The following is a 21,588-nucleotide window of genomic DNA, read 5'->3' on the forward strand; positions in this document are numbered from 1 at the left end:
TTATTACATTATAACAGCTAAGGCGAAGCGCCCATTGACGGAAGTGATGTTGAGTTGGCCACGCCCACCCAGTCACATGATCACCGAGCCACACCTACCCAGCTGGTCATTAGGTCAGAGAACCGGTTGTTAAATTATTTGAATCCCACCACTGCTGCACCTCTATTGTACTTTCAACACCCTTTTGTAACTTTAAGGCTGCCTGAAGAATAATAACTTTCCCAGAAATAAAGAACGTAAGAAAATAGGAGTTGTGGTTACAGGACAGATAACTTCAGCTTAAACATTTAGATCCTGGAAAGTACCATCTAGAGGTCTGATCATATTTATCAACTTGGCATAACAAGAAGAGAGCTACATACCTCCTGTCTTTGGAGTTGTATAACCAAAAGAGGAACTTGGATGAAGGTGTTGCTGCAGCCAGTTATGAGAGTGATTTAATTTTTGGGATCATCCAATTCTACAAATGAAATAGAGATATTTGGGCCATTGAAATCAATTCACTCAACATTGCAGCAATCCAAATTAAAACTGCACCAGCCATCATTTTATCCAACTTTTGCCAGTGCACATCTGGTGAAGGGAACTCCACCACATTAGTTGGACATTAGTTCTACTGTCACTCAATGTATATATCCGCCCCCCTCCAATATTCATTTACCTCTGTCGTTTTGAGCCTCACGTCCATTATTCCATGCTGTGCTTTCTGGAATAATAATAATAATAAAGAAAACATGGCTTTGCTTTCTTCTATGCTATCATAATCCCATATTCCTCATAATTTTTTTCTTTTTAAAACAGATCCAATTCCTGTAGTCTCTCTTCATAGGTTTAGGACACATCTGTATTTACCATTTCAGTTGTTCCCATCTTTATGCTGGTTTGGCTCTAAACTAGCTTTAGGAAAAAAAATCTGTCTTGACTGAAACTTTTTCAAAAGTGTTATTCAGGCTAAACAGCAATTCCCCAAATCTTCCACCTGAAGATTTCCCCTTTAGCTTTTAGCCACAGCTGCACAGACCACATACGGAGAATTGAGATTCAGGAAAGGAAAGGAACTGCACCATAAACACATTGTGAGCACACATTTACTGTAGCAAGAGCTTATTCCATGAGTGTTATTCCATGTCTTGTCAACATAGGGCTGATGGATGCTCCTGTCCTTCTCATGCAAAATTGGGGGCTGCTCACTTTCTTCATAACAGGTCTTCCTGCAGATATATACAGTTTTCCATTCATTTTTTTCAAATTAAGGGGAAACAAGGCATCTTATCAATGTAGTATCTCTTGTCTTAGTGTATGAATATCATGATATTATTCAAATACCAATGGTGTGTATTATGATGTGATGCTGCTGTAGTGTTTATGAGAAAAGCTTCAAATCCTGTATAGACATTTTCACTAGAGCTATATATCCAAATTTTTACTCATTCCATTTTATTTTTGCTACTTTACCTACCTGTCCCATTCTCTCTCTCTCTCTCTCTCTCTCTCTCTCTCTCTCTCTCTCTCTCTCTCTCTCTCTCGCGTTCTCTCTCTTGTTCTCTCTCTCTCTGCCTCCCTGTTTCCATCTCTCCCTCCCTACCTCCCTCCTCCCCTCCTTCTCCTTCTCTCTCTCTCTCTCCCTCCCTGCTTCCATCTCTCTCTCTCTCTCCTCTCTCCTGGCAATGGGCCCTTTTATCAGCCCTGTGCAGAGATATCTTTGACAATTTTCAACCAGATTTGCTTGATGAAAGGGAATTTACTTTCAACATTTCATTCACACCAAAATAAAATTGAGTTATGCACTCATGGAAAGTATAGGCTGCTCTTGCTAAATGGCATATGTGTTGTTGTATGCATATGGGTGTTGACCACATTATTGACATATTTCTATATGATTAGACCAGAATATTTCCAAGCCTTTTGTAAAATAATTGCAAAAAACACAACAGCAGCCCTCTATCAGTTAATTCTGCATTGTGGGAAAATTAACTTTGTTTTCTTAGTGCTGAAGCAACTTTCAGTCGGTTCATTTTGGATGGCCTCTGAGCTGAAGTGTTAGAGAAATGTAAGTTATCATCTTCCAGCTCTGTCACTGAATACTGTTCATGATTTGAAAAGCTTAGTTCTCATTTGCCTTTCACTCAAGATTTAAGAAGCCTTAAGTCAACCAAAACAAAAAAAAAATGAGTGAAGGAAAAAGAAAAAGAAGGGGGAGAACTGTTAGGAGATCATTTCATAGTCCTAGATACTATGGAAAGCACTGATATAATCCTGATTAATATTACAAATTGTTTAAAATTTCATCAAATGTAACAGTGCTACAGATGCAAAACTATGGGAAAAAAAGATCAAGTGGAGTTTGGCTACCAGAAGATTAAAGGAAGTAGGTTGAGGTTGGTGACTTTGAGTTGTTGTTGAATCCTGGCCACTATGTGGATTAATTCATACAGTTTTCTTGGGAAGATCTCAGAAATGGTTTGTCATAACCTTTTCCTTAGAGCTGAGATAGAGAGGTGACTATAGTGTAGTTTACGATAAGACTGGAACTACTAGCCTCCTCATTTCTTATCCAGTATCGTAACCTCTACACCACACTGGTTTTCAGATTGAATTTAGTAAAGGACAAAGAAATCTTGAGGAGGGGGAAGATAATATCATGACAACTCAGTGGAGACTAAGAAGTTCAATGGCAAAGACTGTTGAATTGGAGATTTGGATCTGAAAACTGAAAATTGGTAGCTGTCAGGCAGTGGTGGGTTCCGGATCAGTTGTAATTGGTATGGTGCAATAGGGCCCAGCATCCCCCACATGCATGCAGTGTGTGCATGCATCCTTATCTCCATGACATCTCCACGACACTCTAGCTGCTAAGTGGAGTGTTGCGCAGGCGCTGTACACTCTGTGCGTGTGCACAGAAATGCCGAAGAGCTCAAATACAGGTAATGAGCGCGGGTGGGCGGGTGGGCTCTCATCGGTAAGCGCGTACCAGGACGTACCGCCTGCAACCCACCACTGCTGTCAGGCCCAAAACCAAGAATGACACAGGACCAGTTGAGTTCCTTATTGTTTCAAATCTATAGAATCTATTAAAATACATTTCAGTGTATAAAATCTTGCCAGATTAGGCAACCTACTATCTTCTGTATTTTTCGGCGTATAAGACACACCTTTTCCCCCCAAGAAAAGAGGATGAAAATCTGGGTGCATCTTATACATTGAATACAGCATTTTTGGCCTACTGAAATCCTGCTGAGTTTGCAAAAATGGAAGTGCAGAGGGTTTGGGCTGCTTGAAAAGTGCTCCTGGGGGCTGGGAAGGGCAAAAACTAGTAAAAAACGGCCCATTTCCCCCCCCCCCAGCTCCCAGGAGCACTCTACAAGCCTCCCAAAGGTCTGCATTCCTCCCCTTCTTTTGCAAAAAACGAGACGTGCAGAGAATTTCGGAGGCCTGCAGAGTACAAAAACTTTTTTTAAAACTTACCTCTTCAAAATCATGGTGTTTCTTATACTCCGGTGCATCTTATAGTCCAAAAAATCTAGTATCTACGATGTATTCTAGAAGCAATTAGGGAAGGGCTGTCTTCACACTCTTTCTCTCACACAGGATACCTGTGCTGAGTTGCCTCTTATTCCTCTTCACTGCATCCCATCCCTCTTGGGAATTCTTTTTAAAAGAAGAAGAATCATGCATTCACTCCACTTGTTATCTGTCATTGGTCTTAGATACATTATGTTTGATGCTTCATGATCCTCATCACATTAGTCAATGCATCAAATATGTCCTGCAAAACATAGATTCCCAGTCAATAATATGGCATCATCTGCATGCAGAAGTGTCCCTATGCCCCAATTAACCCCTTTCTAAACTCATTATAAGCTTCTTCCTTATACATTTATGAATGGTACTCTTGTGTGACACTCTGTTCAATGCTGGAACCATTTGCTAAACATTCCATGCATTGCTTGCAAATAAGGAGCTGAAGGCTGATTGCTGAATGCAATAAGAATTGCATATGATGGAAATTCAGCAGCTTGTAAAGAACTTTACATGGGAGGTCCCAGGAGTGGCCATGATTTCTGTTCTTAATAACTTCCTTAGTGTGCATGTTGGGGGGAATATCCTCAGAATAAGATGATGGGGAGACAAAGTTATTCTCTATAGACATTGATATCCTACAATCAGGGGTGAGCTGCTATGGGTTTTGCCTGTGTTCGGGAGAACCCATAGCTAACGTTATGGCAGGTTCGGAGAACCTCCAAATCCAACCTCTGGCTGGCCCTACTCCGCCCACCCCTCCCACTCCGCCCTACCTCTCCCAGGAGTCTCCACGTGGCCCATTTTGGATGTGAGGTAAGTGCAGGGCCTGCGTGAAGGCTTGGGGAGGGGGAAAATGGGCCTCCCGGAACTTCCAGAAGGCTGGAAACAGGCCCATTTCCAGCCTCCAGAGGGATCCGGAGCCCCCACGGGAGACAGTTTTTGCCCTCCCAGAGGCTCAAGGAAAGCCTCCGGAGCCTGGGGAATGGAGAAAATGTCTTCCCACCATTGTGCAGAAGGCCGACTAGGCCACACACACCATGGCAACACCACCCAGTAACCATGCAGAGATCCCATTGCTGAAATTTTTGAAGCCCACCCCTGCCTACAACTGAAAGAAGCCAGAAGAAGTCTATTTAATGTGGATTCTAATAACACGGAAAGTAAGAATGTTTCATTGTTTAAAATACATTTCAGTGTATATACTCAGAATTAACACACTCATTCAAGATGTGTTTTTTTTTTAAATTTGGCACCAAAAGAAGTCGCTCTTTTTCTCATTCTACCAGTAGAGTGGCCTTGTAATAAAACTGGGAAGGATGCCTACATCGCTGTTTCGTAGGCATACCACTGATGTATTATGAAATTAAAAAGTAAATGGGTGCAAAGAAATGTACATGATGTTAGTGGTCCATGGTTTTATTCTGGTTTAGACATAGAGTAATTCCGTCCCTGGATTAAGTAGTTCTGTTCTTTGCCCAAGTATCCAACCTGCTACACATTCGGGTATTTCCATTCTTACCATTCTCTGTGTGCAGAAGTAAGGAGAGTAAGGAGTAATGAGATTCTTAAAGTATAGATGGGGTCTCATGCTTGAGTAGGGGTTGGACTAGAAAACCTCCAAGGTCCCTTCCAACTTTGTTATTCTTTATAAATCTCTCAATTCAGTCTCACCAAAAGAATGGTGATAAACAATACTTGGAAATGTACATCAGGTCTTCTGATAGCAAAATCTCATCTTATTGGCTAGAATCAAGGGGAAGATGACTTTGAAAAAGCTTCCTCTCTCACCATAACATGAGAGGCGAAGACTGGCTGGGAAGGGAGGGATGTGGAGAGGGCAGGGGAGGCGCCCCTCTATGCGAGTGACATCACGTTGGCCATGCCTACCAGGTCACATGATCACCCAGCCATGATCACCCAGTCACATGACCACCTAGACACACACACCAACCTACATCCACAGAACCGGTTGTTAAAAAAAATGAATCCCACCACTGATCAAATGCAATTAATTAATTGCTGTAATCAGATGGTGATATATGAATACAGCCATGGGAAGAGAAACAGAAAATACATGGATCAAAAGGCAATGCATTTCAAAAAGTATAGTTTGTATTATCTGAAGCCAACTTTGAAGTTGGGATCAAAAGCCGGTGACCTTCTTAATGTTCATTTCAATATCCAAGAACTTTGTCTGCGGGTGATAGGCAGAGGTGGATTTCTCCCGGTTTGGCCTGGTTTGGGCAAACCAGTAGTGGCGGTGGTGGGAGGCTCCGCCCACCCACCTGGATGCTTCTGTGCATGCGCAGAAGTGTCCCACACACGTACACGTGCATGTGCGAGTGAACCAGTAGTGACGGGATTTGCAGCCCACGCCCTCGTGACCTCAAGACTGGATTACTGTAACACACTCTACATGGGGCTGCCCTTGAAAAGTGTTCGAAGACTCCAGCTGGTCCAGAACGCAGCCGCGCGAGGGATTGTGGGTGCACCCAGGTACACCCACGTCACACCTATCCTCCGTGAGCTGCACTGGCTACCCATTAGTCTCCGGATCCGCTTCAAGGCGCTGGTCGTTACCTATAAAGCCCTTCATGGCATCGGACCTGGGTACCTGAGAGACCGCCTCCTGCCGATTACCTCCCATAGACCGATTAGATCTCACAGGTTAGGTCTTCCATCTGCCAGCCAATGTCGGCTGGCGACTCCCCGGGGGAGAGCCTTCTCTGTCGCAGCTCCAGCCCTTTGGAACGATCTCCCTGTGGAGATCCGGACCCTTACTACCCTCCCGGCCTTCCGCAAAGCCGTTAAGTCCTGGCTGCTCCAACAGGCCGGGGGGCTTTCAAAATATCCAGCCCCTCGGAAATTGTGACTGTTGTGTATTTTAACATGTTGTTTTGTGTATTATCCCTTTCCCTTGTGTATTGTAAGCCGCCCGGAGTCCTTCGGGAGTGGGCGGGATACAAGATCAATAAAACTAAACTAAACTAAACTAAACTAAACTAAACTGGTGATAGGGTCAACAATGATGGGAATTGAGATCAAATAATGTAGTAAGATATAGGTTCCAAAGCCATGGCTTAAATATATGTAAAATACATAATAGCATGTGAACAATATAAGCATCTTAACATCGTTTTATGATATAATGCAGATAGGAAGATAGGAAAATAAATTTTATAGTTTAAGTTTCAGATTTAAAGTGGGAAAGTTAAAAGATCTGCCAAATTTTGTTGCATTTTTCTCCTCCAAACTAGACTTTTAGAAGGTGATATTTAGTTCAACCCTTATTCAATGCACTGAATTTAAATAAAAATATCTCCCAGAGCTGCCTGGCCTTTGCTGGAATGCATGTAGAAAAGGGGAACCCAACATATTACTGGGAAATTGGTTTTATTGTTGAACTGCAGTTTCAGTTAGATTTTTTTCCCCTAACCTTCAGTTAGCCTTCTTGTAATTTATATCTATTATTCGATGTTCTATATTCCAGACTGAGAGAAAGAACAAATCTTAACCTTTTTCTATGTCATGCCCTTTCAGGAATTTGAAAAGAACTGTTATATTTTCTCTCCTTTTCCTTCCCTCTCCTCTTAATCTTCTTTTCTTAACGCTAAACATACAGAGCTGCTTCATCATTTTTAGTACCAATTATCCTTCAACAGTCTCTGAACTTATTCCAGTTTCTGCAAATCCTTCCTAAAATTAGTGCCCAGAACTGGACACTGAGATAAGATTTAACCAAGTAGAATAAAATGTTCCCATGATTTTAAAATTACACTTCTGTCAATGCAGCCTAAGACTGTATAGCATTAGCCTTTAAGTCTGTACAGTATTAGCCTTTTTCCTCCTAGCTACATCACACTGCTGAGTCACATTCAGCTGTCAATCAACTACTGTTCCAATGACTTTTTCCACACATCTACCATTTACTAAGCAAGTTAATAGGTACAATTTTTAACCATAATATATTTTGTGAACTGTTTTGTAAGCTTCCCAGAGTTATTGAGAAGGGTGGCCGTAGAAATTGGGCAGTCATAGAAATTGAACAAAAACAAACAAACAAATAGGTTCTTCCTGCTAAATTGCATCAGAGCTCTTTCTATAAATTGTATATATAATAACCTTATAATATATAATTCACTCAGGAGCACAGTGCCTTGTGTGGTTAGGATGCTGAGTTGAAGCTTAGCCATGTTCGAGACCCAAGTGCTGCTATGGGATGGGGCGAGCTCGCACCCTTCGCTCCAGCTCCTATTGTGTACATGGAAGGAGCCCCCAACTGGGCATCCCCTGGACAACAGTGATGTCACAGGCTAATCCGGTTAACCCGGAAGTACCTCGGTGCTTCTGACATGACTGCGATGTGATAATGACCTTATTTTGAAAACATTGCATTCTCTGCTCTCATAGTTTACTAGGCCGGTGGGGGGCTCATGGACAGAAGTAAAGGTGAAAGTGTGTGAGGGTGTATTATTGAAAAAATATAACAGAATAAAAGCAATACAAATATTAGAAAACAAACAAGTAAAAAAAAAGAAAAACTGTGAAGAAGAAGAAAGAAAACAAATTAAAAAGAGGAGAAAAGATGATAATGAAGGGGCTTCCAATTATTGACAGCAGTTACTAAATTCATTTATATTATATTTATATTATATATAAATGAATATGTATGTGTTTGTGTATGTATATGTATATATATATATGTATATGTAATTATATTATATGTAATTATATTATATTATATTATATTATATTATATTATATGTAATTATATGTAATTATATTATATTATATTATATTATATGTAATTATATTATATTATATTATATGTAATTATATTATATTATATTATATGTAATTATATTATATTATATTATATGTAATTATATTATATTATATTATATTATATTATATGTAATTATATGTAATTATATTATATGTAATTATATTATATTATATTATATTATATGTAATTATATTATATTATATTATATTATATGTAATTATATTATATTATATTATATTATATGTAATTATATTATATTATATTATATGTAATTATATTATATTATATTATATTATATTATATTATATTATATTATATTATATTATATTATATTATATTATATTATATTATATTATATTATATTATATTATATTATATTATATTATATTATATTATATTATATTATATTATATTATATTATATTATATTATATTATATTATATTATATTATATTATATTATATTATATTATATTATATTATATTATATTATATTATATTATATTAATTATATATCACATTTTCAGTGAGTGGAAAACTGGTGGTACAGTTATGTGAAACCCACCACTGTAATATACCTGTAATGTAAACTAGCCATTTGAATAACAACAAATCTATCTAATTGGCAAACCCAAAATCAATGTTTTATTTTTTACCCACCATAAGCAGGAAGTCCAAAAGTGGTTCCAAGTAGAAACAAAAGTAATTGTGTTCTTTTCTTAAATCTGTCAACTTTTGCAGCCATTCATCGCAGAGGTGGTATTCAGCCAGTTTTGACAGGTTCTAGGGAACCAGTAGTAGAAATTTTGAGTAGTTCAGAGAATCGCCAAATAGGTTGGCCCCAACCCTGCTGCCTCCCAGCTGATCTTGTTTTGTTTCCCTGAACAGGAGAATGGAGCTGGAAAGCAGGTTAGTGGGGTGGGGCGGGAATGGGGATTTTGCAGTATCCTTTGCCTGCCACGCCCACAAAGCCATGCTCATAGAACTGGTAGTAAAAAAAATTGAATCCCACTACTGATTCATTGTCAATGGATAAACTTGAAAGATTAAGAGATAGCAATAGCAATAGCAGTTAGACTTATATACCGCTTCATAGGGCTTTCAGCCCTCTCTAAGTGGTTTACAGAGTCAGCATATCGCCCCCACAGTCTGGGTTCTCATTTCACCCACCTCGGAAGGATGGAAGGCTGAGTCAACCTTGAGCCAGTGAGATTTGAACCGCTGAACTGCAGATAGCAGTCAGCTGGAGTGGCCTGCAGTACTGCACTCTAACCACTGCGCCACCTCGGCTCAAGAAATGACCAACCTTTAAGATTAAGCCCATCTTTTACATTTATAATACAAAGTACTTTTGGCAAAATTGTGGTGGTGGTTTGCTATACCAAGCGGATTTGTTTCCTTATTTTTACTTTTGTTACTACTTTTGAGTGATATTTCAGGTGGCATCTGTCTGTTTTACCAAAAAGTTGTTTTTATTCCTTGCAGGCGTGTGCCAGAAAACCGTGCCTTTTCCCAAGCGATAAAAGGAATTTGGGGTAGTTGATGAAAGCATTTTGTGAAATATACAAAGTATATATCTCTTTTGTTTCCCCCTCTACCTTGGAAATCCCATCCTCAGGGTTGGATTATTATTGTTTATTTGTGAGTGAGTGAGTGTAATATAACATTGTAATATTTTCCTTTGAAAAAGACTTGCATGCATTAGTCAAGATCATTCTTCTATGAAGAATTGGTGCAACTTTACATTTCTGGAGGGCCTTAGAGGATTGCTGGTGGTTTCTAGGATTTGAAACATTTTCCAAGTTCTGCTGTTTTTTATCCAGTTGTTTTCTGAGCTGCTGCTTTTTAATTTCTCTTTGTACTTCAGAGTAATGTTTTAACTTGGCTATTCTTGTGAGCTGCCTGGAAGTCAGTGGAGGATAAATAGGATATCAATCTGTCAAGTAAACAGACCAATAAATATTAATAAATATACATTTCTCCAAAGGGGTAAAACTGTTTGTTTGTGTCTACAAACCCACCTGGAACATCTGAAAGATTGACAGTTTCACTGTAGCCATAACTTTAAAGTTGCATTGCAGCTGAATGACCCAGCACTTGTTTTCATATAAAAGGGCTCAGCATTTGCAAATCAAGGACAGGTGTCTAAGCTGATGCCTCTTGATATAAAGTAGACACTGGTGAACAAGATGGACCAGACACCTGGCTCAAAACAATCATTCTTTATAGCTTTGTGGATCTCTATTGCAAGTGTTTCCAAATCCTTTTAGGCCATGGCACCTGAGGGTTAAAAAACACAAATTTTCAGATCAAGAGGCAAATTAGCCAAATTTGAGTGCTTTTTTGTCATGAAACCTCATCAAGTTTTCATAAACCACTCTTGGAATACTCCATCCCTTTCTGTTCACCACAATATAAAAAGAAAAGATGTTGAGACTCTGGAAAGAGTGCAGAAAAGAGCAGCAAGAATGATTAGGGGGCTGGAAGCTAAAATATACGAAGAATGATTACAGGAATTGGGTATGTCTAGTCTAATGAAAAGAAGGACTAAGAGGGACATGACAGCAGTGTTCCAATATTTGAGGGGCCCTTACCAAGACAAGGGGCTCAAGGTATTTTCCAAAGCCCCATAAGGTAAGAGAAGAAAGAATGGATCGAAACTAACCTTGGAGAGAAGCAACCTAGAACTAAGGAGAAATTTCCTAATGGTGAGAGCAATCAAACCAATAAAATAGCTTGCCTTCAGATGTTGTGGGTGCTGCATCACTAGAGGCTTCCAAAAAGAAGCTGACAACCATTTGTCTGAAATAGCATAGGGTCTCAAGCTGAAGCAGGGGAAGTCTAGAAGACTTCCAAGGTCCCTTCCCACTCTAGTATTGCTCTGTTCTGTTATGTTCTGTGCCCCCAGGATTCCATGGAATACAGCTGACAACCAATCAACCAAATCCTGCAGGAGTAGCCTGTATGAAATTAGCTAATAAGAATGTAAGGTATTCCAAGTAAAAGAACTGAGCTCTGGTATTAATATATATTGAGTTACAAAAAATAGTTTTTCACTATTCATTTGAAAGTGAATTTATATGTCAAGTACATTCAAAGGCCGTGCATTGGAGCCTTTGTTATTTAAAAAAAAAAAAAAGGACACGCTTGATGAGTTCTATTGGTTTTTTTTTTTTTTTAGGGATAGTAATAGCACTTAGGACTAGCACTTACATTTATATACTGCTTTACAGCCCTCTCTAAGCTGTTTAAAGAGTCAGCCTATTGCCCCTAACAATTTGGGTCCTCATTTTACCAACCTCGGAAGGATGGAAGACTGAGTCAATCTTGAGCCTGATGGGATTTGAACTGCCAAATTGCAGGCAGCTGGCAGTCAGCAGGTGTAGCCTGCAGTACTGCACTCTAACCACTGCGACACCGAGTCTGTATTAGAATTGTAGCTGTTTCATGGCTGTACTGCTAACTGGCTAAATACCTTGCTCCTACGTGGGGATGCTGGATGCTTTTACTGCTTTTAATCCTTTTGTTGTTTTAAAATATTTTTAGTATTTTTAATGGTCTTTTTTTTTCGTTTTCAGTTGTTGGCCATCCAGAGTCATTGACCGAGATGGTTGGCTCTAGAAATTGATTAATTAATTACCTTCAACATGCAGCTATCATTAACTGAGCAATGATGACATTTTGCATCACCTGAGGTTATTTTGAAAAGAAGCTACATATAATTCTTTGTTCTACAAAATTATAATTTTAAGGGATAGAAGCACTCTTGCTAAATCTAAAAGAAAAAAAACCCCATCAAGATAAGTTTTTTAAAAGAAATCCTGAGGCCATCTTATAAATTAAACCATAAAATCTATGTTCTAGATTTGGTTAGTACTGTAAAAAAAAAGTATTTTTCAACTATTCCTGCACAAAGAAACATTTAATATTTCACACATGCACTCTTAAAAACATTATACGTGCATCTAAAGAATATATAAAACTTTTAAACCATTAATGAAGTTGGTAGCTTTAGAAATAGGTATTCTTACAGGATCCTGCTTTGATTTAATTTCTCTACTGAAATCTGTTTGAATCCACTTGATTCAGTCCAATCAAAGGAATCGAGATTTGCGTTGGAAGAGATTTTGTAAAAATTTTCAGGCATTGCCTGAAAAAAGTTTAAAATTTTAAAAGTTGCCATTTAAAAAAAAATGGATATAAAAAAAGCATTGCCAATTTATTTCAAGTCCGTTCTTATTGAAGATATCATCAGCTTGATCATAATGTCTATAAATATTCTGTTCAAGTACTAACATATCATCCTTGTAGAGATTTTATAAATGACAAAATATGGGGCAATTCTTCCTCATCTCTCTAGTCATAATAATTTCTCTACACAATACTGTAATTAAGTTTTGAAGGGGTGCTCAGCCTTTTCATTATTTCTAAATGCGGAACAAAATAACCTAATTCTGTCTACATACTTACCCCACGCTGGAAATTCCACTGGATTGGAATTCTAGATTGGGTATTGATGGATAGAGTCAAACCGCTGCTTCTGAAAACAAATCTGATTTCATAGAATGTATTTTAAATCTAAGATGACAAGCTTGTGACCCCTAAATCTCTTTTCTGTAGCCTCTGGAATACACTCCAGCTCTAACTGCTAAAATTAGGAGAAAGATTTCCCACCCTTTTCAGATGGAAGGAACATGGAAATTGTACTGCATACTCTAAAAATGGCTTAATGTTGTTTTCTTTAAAAGAAGAAAAACTATCTGGCCTTTTCCACAAGCAAATTAACTCTGTCTGTCTGTCTGTGCGTCTCCGTCTCTCTCTCTCTCACGCTCTCCCACTCCCCCCTCTCTCTGTGTGTCTCTTTCTCTGTCTGTCTCTCTGTCTCTTTCTTTCTCTCTCTGTCTCCCCCCTCTCTCCCTCTCTCTCCCTCTCTCTCTGTGTCTCTTTCTCTGTCTCTCTGTCTCTTTCTTTCTTTCTCTCTCTCTCTCTCCCCCTCTTCCTCTCTCTCTCTCTGTCTCCCTCTCTCCCTCTCCCTCTCCCTCTGTGTCTCTCTGTCTCTTTGTCTCTTTCTTTCTTTCATTTTCCGTCTCCCTCTCTCTGTGTGTCTCCTTCCCTCTCCCTCTCTCTCCCTCTCTCTCTGTGTCTCTTTCTCTGTCTCTGTCTCTTTCTTTCTTTCTCTCTCTGTCTCCCCCTCTTCCTCTCTCTCTCTCTGTCTCCCTCCCTCCCTCTCCCTCTCCCTCTGTGTCTCTTTGTCTCTTTCTTTCTTTCATTTTCCGTCTCCCCCTCTCCCTCTCTCTCTCTGTCCTTCCCTCTCCCTCTCCCTCTCACCCCTCTCTCTGTGTCTCTTTCTCTGACTCTGTTTCTCTGTCTCTTTCTCTCTGTGTCTCCCTTCTCCCCCGCTCTCTCCCTCCCTCCCCCTCCCTCTGTCTCTCTGTCTCTTTCTTTCTCTCTCTCTCTGTCTCCCTCCCTCTCCCTCTCCTTCTCCCCCCCTCTCTCTCTCACACACACATACAAGACACATAGATACATAAACACACACTAAATTTACATCATTATTCTGCCCACTGCAGTCACTGCTCTTCTCCCCCCTGGCTTCAGATAGAGAATACATAGAATCTCCAGCCCTAGGGAATAATTAAATGAGCCCAGTGCAGATCTACATGAATATTCTTTTCCAGTTGTGAATCTTACTTAGCAATAGAAAAGGTCAGATAGGGGAAGCAATCAGTGCTTCTCCTGAGATAAAGCTTCCATGTTACTTTATTTATTTATTTAATTATTTATTTATTTAGCTACTTACTTACTTACTTATTTATTTATTTATTTATTTATAAGCTGCATAAGGGTGCAGAAGAATAAAAATGAATTAAAAAAAAATCAGGATAACAAATCATTGGCATAATCAATACATAATCAAGAGCTGCTGATAAACACACACACACACACACACACACACACACAAACATGAATTGGCTTATCTACCACTTTGTCCTTAAGCCAGCATTCTCCAACCTGTTGGTCACCAGGGACTAGTTCTGCGGAGAAAGGTTTTTCTGTGGACCAGAGAGGGGCGTGCTTATGTGTGCTGCCTGCATCCTGCAGATGGGGCTTTGATTGTTTGCATGGTGCGGTTGCTGGCATGCCATGGACTGGTGCCAGTCCATGGACTGGGAGTTGGGGATCCCTGACTTCAGCCTGCAACCAAGAGTTTCCCCCTATCTGATCGTCCTTCACAAGGTCAACAGAACTGAGGGCAACTTAATATTGAGGAGGTTAAACAGGAGCCCTGAGCCCCAAAGACTCTTATTCTATAAACTGGCAATAACAAGGGAAGTGCATTCCCACCCAGAACCAAGTGTGGAAAATCTTCAGAATTAAGGCTAGATTACCCCTCCCACCACGCACATGCGCACGCGCGCACACACAAACACACCAGACAAACCAACCAACCTAGTATTCAGCAGGTTCTGACCAGTTCTGGAGAACCGGTAGTGGAAATTTTGAGTAGTTCGGAGAACCGGTAAATACCACCTCTGGCTGGTCCTGCCCCCATCTATTCTCTGCCTCTCAAGTCCTAGCTGATTGGGAGGAAATGTGGATTTTGCAGTATCCTTCCCCTGGAATGGGGAGCGAATGGAGATTTTACAGTATCCTTCCTCTGCCACGCCAACCAAGCCACACCCACCAAGCCATGACATGCCCATCAAGCCACGCCCACAGAACTGGTAGTAAAAAAATTGAATTCTACCACTGACACAAACCCAGTACCAACTGAAAGTGATTCTAGTATCCCTGATATCAAAGGCCACTAAACAATTAATGAGAGGCAAAAGGGATGCACATTACTTATTGTGAAGCCTTGAAAAGTCTTGTCCAATGCAGCCCCAACCCTGTACCCCAGCCTAAACCCAACTGAAAATAATCAATATAATATTTCCTTCGGATCCTTTGAAGCTGCAGCTCACCAACTTTTCCAGCAGCCTTCCGCGAAAAGTAAAAGTTGGAGAATGGCCAAAGATTGTCCAGTCCTGTTGGTTCCATTAAAGTCTTCTTCAAAACTGGCTCCCTTCTTCCCCCCTTTTTTTTTCTTGGTAGTTCTAACATCCAAGCTCCCCAAATGACCCAATGGATTGCCTTTTTAACAAGAAAATACCAAACAGGAGTTAGTTTTCAAATAACGCTGTTGGAAGAAATGACCATCTGGGTTCAGTTCCAAGTGGGAAGAAAGATGCCAGAAACATAGAGACTGCTTGGAAAGATGGTTTAATGGTGGACAGGATCACATAGTTTGAGATCCTGGGGAAAAAAGGCAAGAGAGGCTGAGAGTGCCTGGGTTTTATGCCCTCTCGGGGCTTTTGAATTTGAGCTTGTATTCTGATTGGTTGTCAGACTCCCATGGGGCCATGCAGCGGTAACTTTGTACGTTGTCTGTGTCACAGGCTTGGTTGAGCCTTACTGGGTGATGATGTAAAGAAAGGGCTTTGGGCAATTCCTCCTATAGCTCTGACTGAAGGAGGTAGATCTTTGTTATGTAGAATAGATTGACTCAGGCTTTAATGGCCCATTGACAAAGGTGGGGGAATGGGTTTCTGCCTCCCTTTTAAGGGAAATATTCTGCCCTTTTAATATTTCCTAAAATATTTCATTTTCGTAGGAGAGGGGTGGGTACTAACTTCCTACAATGCCAAATAAGAATCCTGATTTAGGGCAAAATCAGAGCCACTTTCACCAAGTCAGAGGATCAGAACTCCAGGAAGTATGTTTTTTTCCCTGTTAAATCCAGCCAGATATTACAAAGAGCAGGCTGACACCTCTCTCTGATGTGATGCTGCTGTAGTGTTTATGAGAAAAGCTTCAAATCCTGTATAGATAGATTTGCTAGAGCTGTATATCCAAATTTTTACTCATTTCATTTTATTTTTGCTACTTTACTTACCTGTCCCATCTCTCTCTCTCTCTCTCTCTCTCTCTCTCTCTCTCTCTCTCTCTCTCTCTCTCTCTCTCTCTCTCTCCCCCTCTCTCTCTCCCTCTCTCTCTCTCTCCCTCCCCCCCTTCCCTCTCTCTCTTTTTTGATAGTCTGGAAACTAGTGATCCTCCCACTTCGTTAAAGTCCAAAGTGCCATTCATTTTACCTGGCTATGCCTGCATCTTCTAATTACAGGAAACATCTTAATCACTGTGTAGTGAGTGCAATATTATGACAACGCCTTCAAAGAAAACAAATTCTAGATGAGGAACAGAGCTAAACCTCTTGACACAAACTTTTATTCTTTGATTTGCACTCTCTTCCTAGCTCTCCATCTCCCCCACCCCCTCAAAAAATAAATAAAATAAGTAATCCCAGCTGCAATTTCTTCTCATTTGTTACTCTTCTGTGGAGGCCATTAAACACACCCCATGCTTATTCTGTTCTTGGCTTCAGGGCACCGTGCAAAGAAGAAGAAGGAAGAAGTCTTGGGGATACCGCCTAATGGTAATTGGCAACTTTCTCAGTTGGAATACGTGTAGAAATAGCTAAATGCATGTTATAGAATAGCCCACTGGGCTTTTATACAGGAGATCGGAGAGGAAGGAAATGAAATCAGCTGTATTCAAGAAGACCTGGAGATTGCCAAGCCTTCGTTGCCAACTCCCAAGGGTCTCATCTTTGTGAAACCCCCTCCTCTAAAGTCACAAAAGTCCTATTTTTTTCAATGAAGGTTAGAGCAGTATGGTTCCCTAATCTTTGTTTTCTGTGGGGGAAAGGCAGCTGCTATTCTTCACCCCATGCTTTTTTTCTTAAAAGAGAAGGGAATCATCTTCTCTTGCAATGAAGCAACCCATAATCCTTATCAGTGGGTAACTCTTTCTCAGTTTGAGCCAGGTTGTTGGCACTCTGACACGCCTATGGGTGGAAGGCAGAAACTGGATTGCAGTTGTGAGCAACTTCTGCTGTGCCAACCCTCCCTGGATTTATCCAAAGGCAAGAATAGGATTGATATGCATGTATTGCTGTGCTCAGTCAAGGCCGTATTTGTGTGAATGGGAATGTGGCCACTGTGGGATTACTGATCATGCAGGCAAATAAACACAGTGCCAAATTCCTCTTCCAAATTCCTAAAACCTTTGAAAGAGGTAATTTTCTTTTTCTGGAAGTTGAATTCATTTTGATTTTCTTTTAGCGTTGTTTTAAGTTTGCTTCATTATTTTGAGTTGGGAGGATTTTCCACCCCAATTGTACATTCTGGATGCCCTTGATTGTTAAATTTCTTCATGGTGAATTTCAGGATTCAGTTGAACAATGGAAGACAGCAGATGGCTGGACTATGATAAAAATCAGAATATACAGTTCCATTGACCTTCTCATAGCAATAGCACTTAAATTTACATGCCGCTTCACAGTGCTTTACAGCCCCCTCTAAGCGGTTTACAGAGTCAGCCTATTGCCCCCAACAATCTGGCTCCTCATTTTACCGACCTCAGAAGGATGGAAGGCTGAGTCAACTTTGAGCCTGGTGAGATTCGAACTGCCAAATTTCAGGCAGCCGGCAGTCAGCAGAAGTAGTCTGCAGTACTGCACTCCAGCCACTGTGCCACCGCAGCTCATATCTAAAGGAAGTGTAAAAATCCTACTCCCCACTCAAGAATTTCACTGAAATATGTGGCTTTGAAAAATATTGTTTTAAAAGTAATATGAATGACAAGGAATGGGAAACATTGTGATATCAAATAAGGAGACTGCATCTTCCTAAAATGCCCCGTAGAAGATACAAATCTTCAAGGTTCTTTGAAAATTGAGCAGGGAAGGTACAGTCCTTATATTGGAAAGGTGACAAGGTTTTTTGTAAATGAGAGAAACCACCACTAAGATGTCTATGGAGATCCTCAATTATCCCAAAGGTACTTCTCCAAAAAGCAATAGGATTTTCTTGGTTTTTTTCCTTGAAAATGTTTTGCTTCTCATCCAAGAAGCTTTTTCATTTCTTCTTCAGAATTTGATAGGATAGGATAGACTAGAATAGAATAAGAATCAGAAATCAGAATAGAATAGTGTAGAATAGTTGGAAGGTACCTTTGAGGTCTTCTAGTCCAACCCCCGTTTAGGCAGGAAACCCTACACCACTTCAGACAAATGGTTATCCAATATTTTCTTAAAAACTTCCAGTGTTGGAGCGTTCAGAACTTCTGGAGGCAAGTTGTTCCACTGATTAATTGTTTTAACTATCAGGAAATTTATCCTTAGTTCTAAGTTGCTTTTCTCCTTGATTAGTTTCCACCCATTGCTTCTTATCCTACTCTCAGGTGCTTTGGAGAACAGCTTGACTCCCTCTTCTTTGTGGCAGCCCCTGGGGTATTGTAACACTGCCATCATATCCAATGTTCCCTCTAATTTTTTTTCAGTGTGAGCGGAAAAGTATAGTGTTTGAGCGGCACAGTTTCATGCCTGAGCACCTAAGAGAGCCACAGTTTGAACTGCTGTCACGTCTGCTGGACATTTGCGCAACCTTCCAAGCGTCAAGCGCCGATTGCTAGCGAGGTTTCAGCCTGATGAATGCCAGGCATGAAAAGTGCCACTCAAAGACTATACTTTTCCACTCACCCTGAAAAAAAAAGGCTCTCTGCTCAGCTTTTAGATTGTTAGACTGGCTAGAGAGAGACATGGCACCAACAGGGTCCTGGGTCCTGGCATTTTGCAGGCAACCTGTCCTCTCACATTCCTTTGGAATGCAACCCATCACATGTGAATTAGATTTTGCCAATTATCCTATTAAAAGATAATGCTATTATTCTAAAATACGACTAACTCGATATTAAAAACTGTAAATATGTAATGCTGATAAATAATAGCAGTAATTGTTATTTAGTATGATTAAAATCAGTATTGATATATCAATATAATATCTATCGAAATTGACAATATACATTAAAATAACAATACAAATATATAATGTGGAATATAAATGTAATAAATATAATATATAAATGCAACATAAATGTAATAAAATAATTTATCATGAAACTCTCCCCCTTTAAAGTAGTAAGATCAATTAAATAGTCTAGCAAGTTTGGACAATATGCTATATGTTATGTTACTGAAGAATATATATACCTCAGAATCAGATACAACATCCACATCATTTCCAACTGAGTCAATAAAATCATATGCCATGCCAAAACTATTTTAAATAAAGATATGAAATTAATCAAGTATTGCATTTATTTTTCAAAATGAATGTACAATTTTTTTATTATTTAAGTTTTGTACCCTATATTTTCTAACTAACGTTAACTTTAAAAAGATGTTACATCAGACTACAATACAAGTAATTAAATGAAGACTAAAATAAGTGTTTTGGCATATTGAGCTTTTTATATTTTTTTTCTTATATTGCTTCCTTAGTTGAGAACTTGCTCCTCAGCTTACTTACGCATTAACTGTTTGTTGCTTTTATGGTTTATTCATTCACTGCTCCATCTTCAGTTTTTTTCACAGGGGGCAGGGCTTCCTTCCTCCCTCCCTTCCTTCCTTCCTTCCCTCCCTCCCTCCACTCCTTTGGCCACCAATTTTGATCCAATTCTCTCTCTCTCTCTCTCTCTCTCTCTCTCTCTCTCTCTCTCTCTCTCTCTCTCTCTCTCTCTCTCTCTCTCTCTCTCTCTCTCTCTCTCTCTCTCTCTCTCTCACACACACACACACACACACACACACACACACACACACACACGTTCTTTGGGGGGGTTGAATTACTCCGCCTCACTGCGCAAAGTCGGCTCAGCATGTGTTCGGCCCCCACTTACGCCGAATCAAATCCGCAGCCGGCGGGACCAGGGGGTTGCATTTCAAAGCCGCCAGTCCTCTTGCTTCTTCTCTTTCACCAGCAAAGCTCCCGCTGGCGCCTCCGCCCATGGCAGTGGTGCCTCTCCCTCCACGTGGAGCACCTGAGCTGGCTCCCGCGTTATCCCTCCCCCTTCCTCCTCTGCCGTGCTTTTGAGGCCGCGGGAGCTAGTAGGAAAGCGGCGGAGGTGGAGGCGGTGGCAGGGGTAATCCAGAGCCCAGCTGAGGTGGAGTCAGCTGGGCTCTGGGTTACCCCTGCCTTCGCCTCCACCTCCGCCACTTTCCTACTAGCTCCCGCGGCCTCAAAAGCATGGCAGAGGAGGAAGGGGGAGGGATAATGCGGGAGCCAGCTCAGGTGCTCCGCGTGGAGGGAGAGGCACCACTGCCATGGGCCGGGAAGCCAGCGGGAGCTTTGCTGGTGAAGGAGAAGAAGCAAGAGGACTGGCGGCTCATCAAAACAAGACTGGGGAGGTCCTTTGCGGGAGGCCAGTTCTAGCCGCCTGCAAAGGACTTCCCCACGTTTGCTTTGGTAGAAATCTCTGTGCGGCAGTTAGAAACTGCTGCGCGGGGATTTCTTTCCATGTGCGCGGCCGCGCACGCGCGCACCTTAGAGGGAACAGTGATCATATCTCCCCTAGTCCTTCTTTTCATTAAACTAGACATCCAGCAACTGTTTTTTAATATGTTTTGGCCTCCAGTCCCTTAATCATCTTTGTTGCTGTTCTCTGCACTCTTTCTACAGTCTCAACATCTTTTTTACATCATGGCAAAGAAAACTGATGCAGTATTCCAAGTGTGGCCTTACCAAGACATTATTAAGTGGTATTAACACTTCATGTGATCTTGATTCTATCCCTCGGCTAACGCAGCCTAGAACTGTGTTGGCTTTTTTTGGCAGCTGCAGCACACTTCTGGCTCATAGTTAAGTGATTGTCCACTAGGAGTCCAAGATCCCTCTCACAGTTACTACTTCTTCAGATCTTCAGATTTCTCATCCAGATCTTGGATGAGAAGTGAAACATTTTCAAGGCCAAAAACAATAACCACCAGTTGCCTTTTGGAAAAACATCTTTGGGACACCCAAAGGTAAGATGGCTTTTAGAATGCCTTCTCTTGCTGATCACACTTGACAGACTGAAGTATAAGATAAACAGAAAGTACCTGAGCTACTCAGGCCCTAAAATTTGTATACATTTCTCAAATTATGATGCCTATTGGGATTTACCAATTTTAGGCATTTTGCATTTTTGTAACGCTATTGCAATGCAATTCTTATGTCCATATCTATATTTATATCATCTACATATGTCTATATATATCAAAAGGAATGTTAACAGTGTGCATTTTAGGATAATATATGTTTTGATACAATATCTCTAGTATGCCAGAGTAGCCTTTCACTAGATATTTAAGTTCCCATTATTTTCTGCTGAAGTTTTCTTTTAAAAATTACTGATGAGTGCCAAAAGT

General features: G+C 40.3%; 1 long non-coding RNA gene across 1 annotated transcript; it reads right to left on the reverse strand.

Moving 5' to 3' along the window:
* Positions 1 to 9,375: 9,375 nt before the first annotated feature.
* Positions 9,376 to 13,224, reverse strand: LOC106545806 (uncharacterized). The gene is made up of 3 exons (XR_001313330.2): positions 12,777 to 13,224; positions 10,328 to 10,586; positions 9,376 to 10,242 (listed from the first exon to the last, which is right to left on the reverse strand). It is a non-coding gene; the product is annotated as an uncharacterized LOC106545806 (long non-coding RNA).
* Positions 13,225 to 21,588: the final 8,364 nt, after the last annotated feature.

The sequence above is a fragment of the Thamnophis sirtalis genome, unplaced genomic scaffold, assembly GCF_051295495.1.
Source record: "Thamnophis sirtalis isolate CommonGarterSnake01/CBP01778 unplaced genomic scaffold, rThaSir2_p1.2 scaffold_9, whole genome shotgun sequence".
NCBI lineage: Eukaryota > Metazoa > Chordata > Lepidosauria > Squamata > Natricidae > Thamnophis > Thamnophis sirtalis.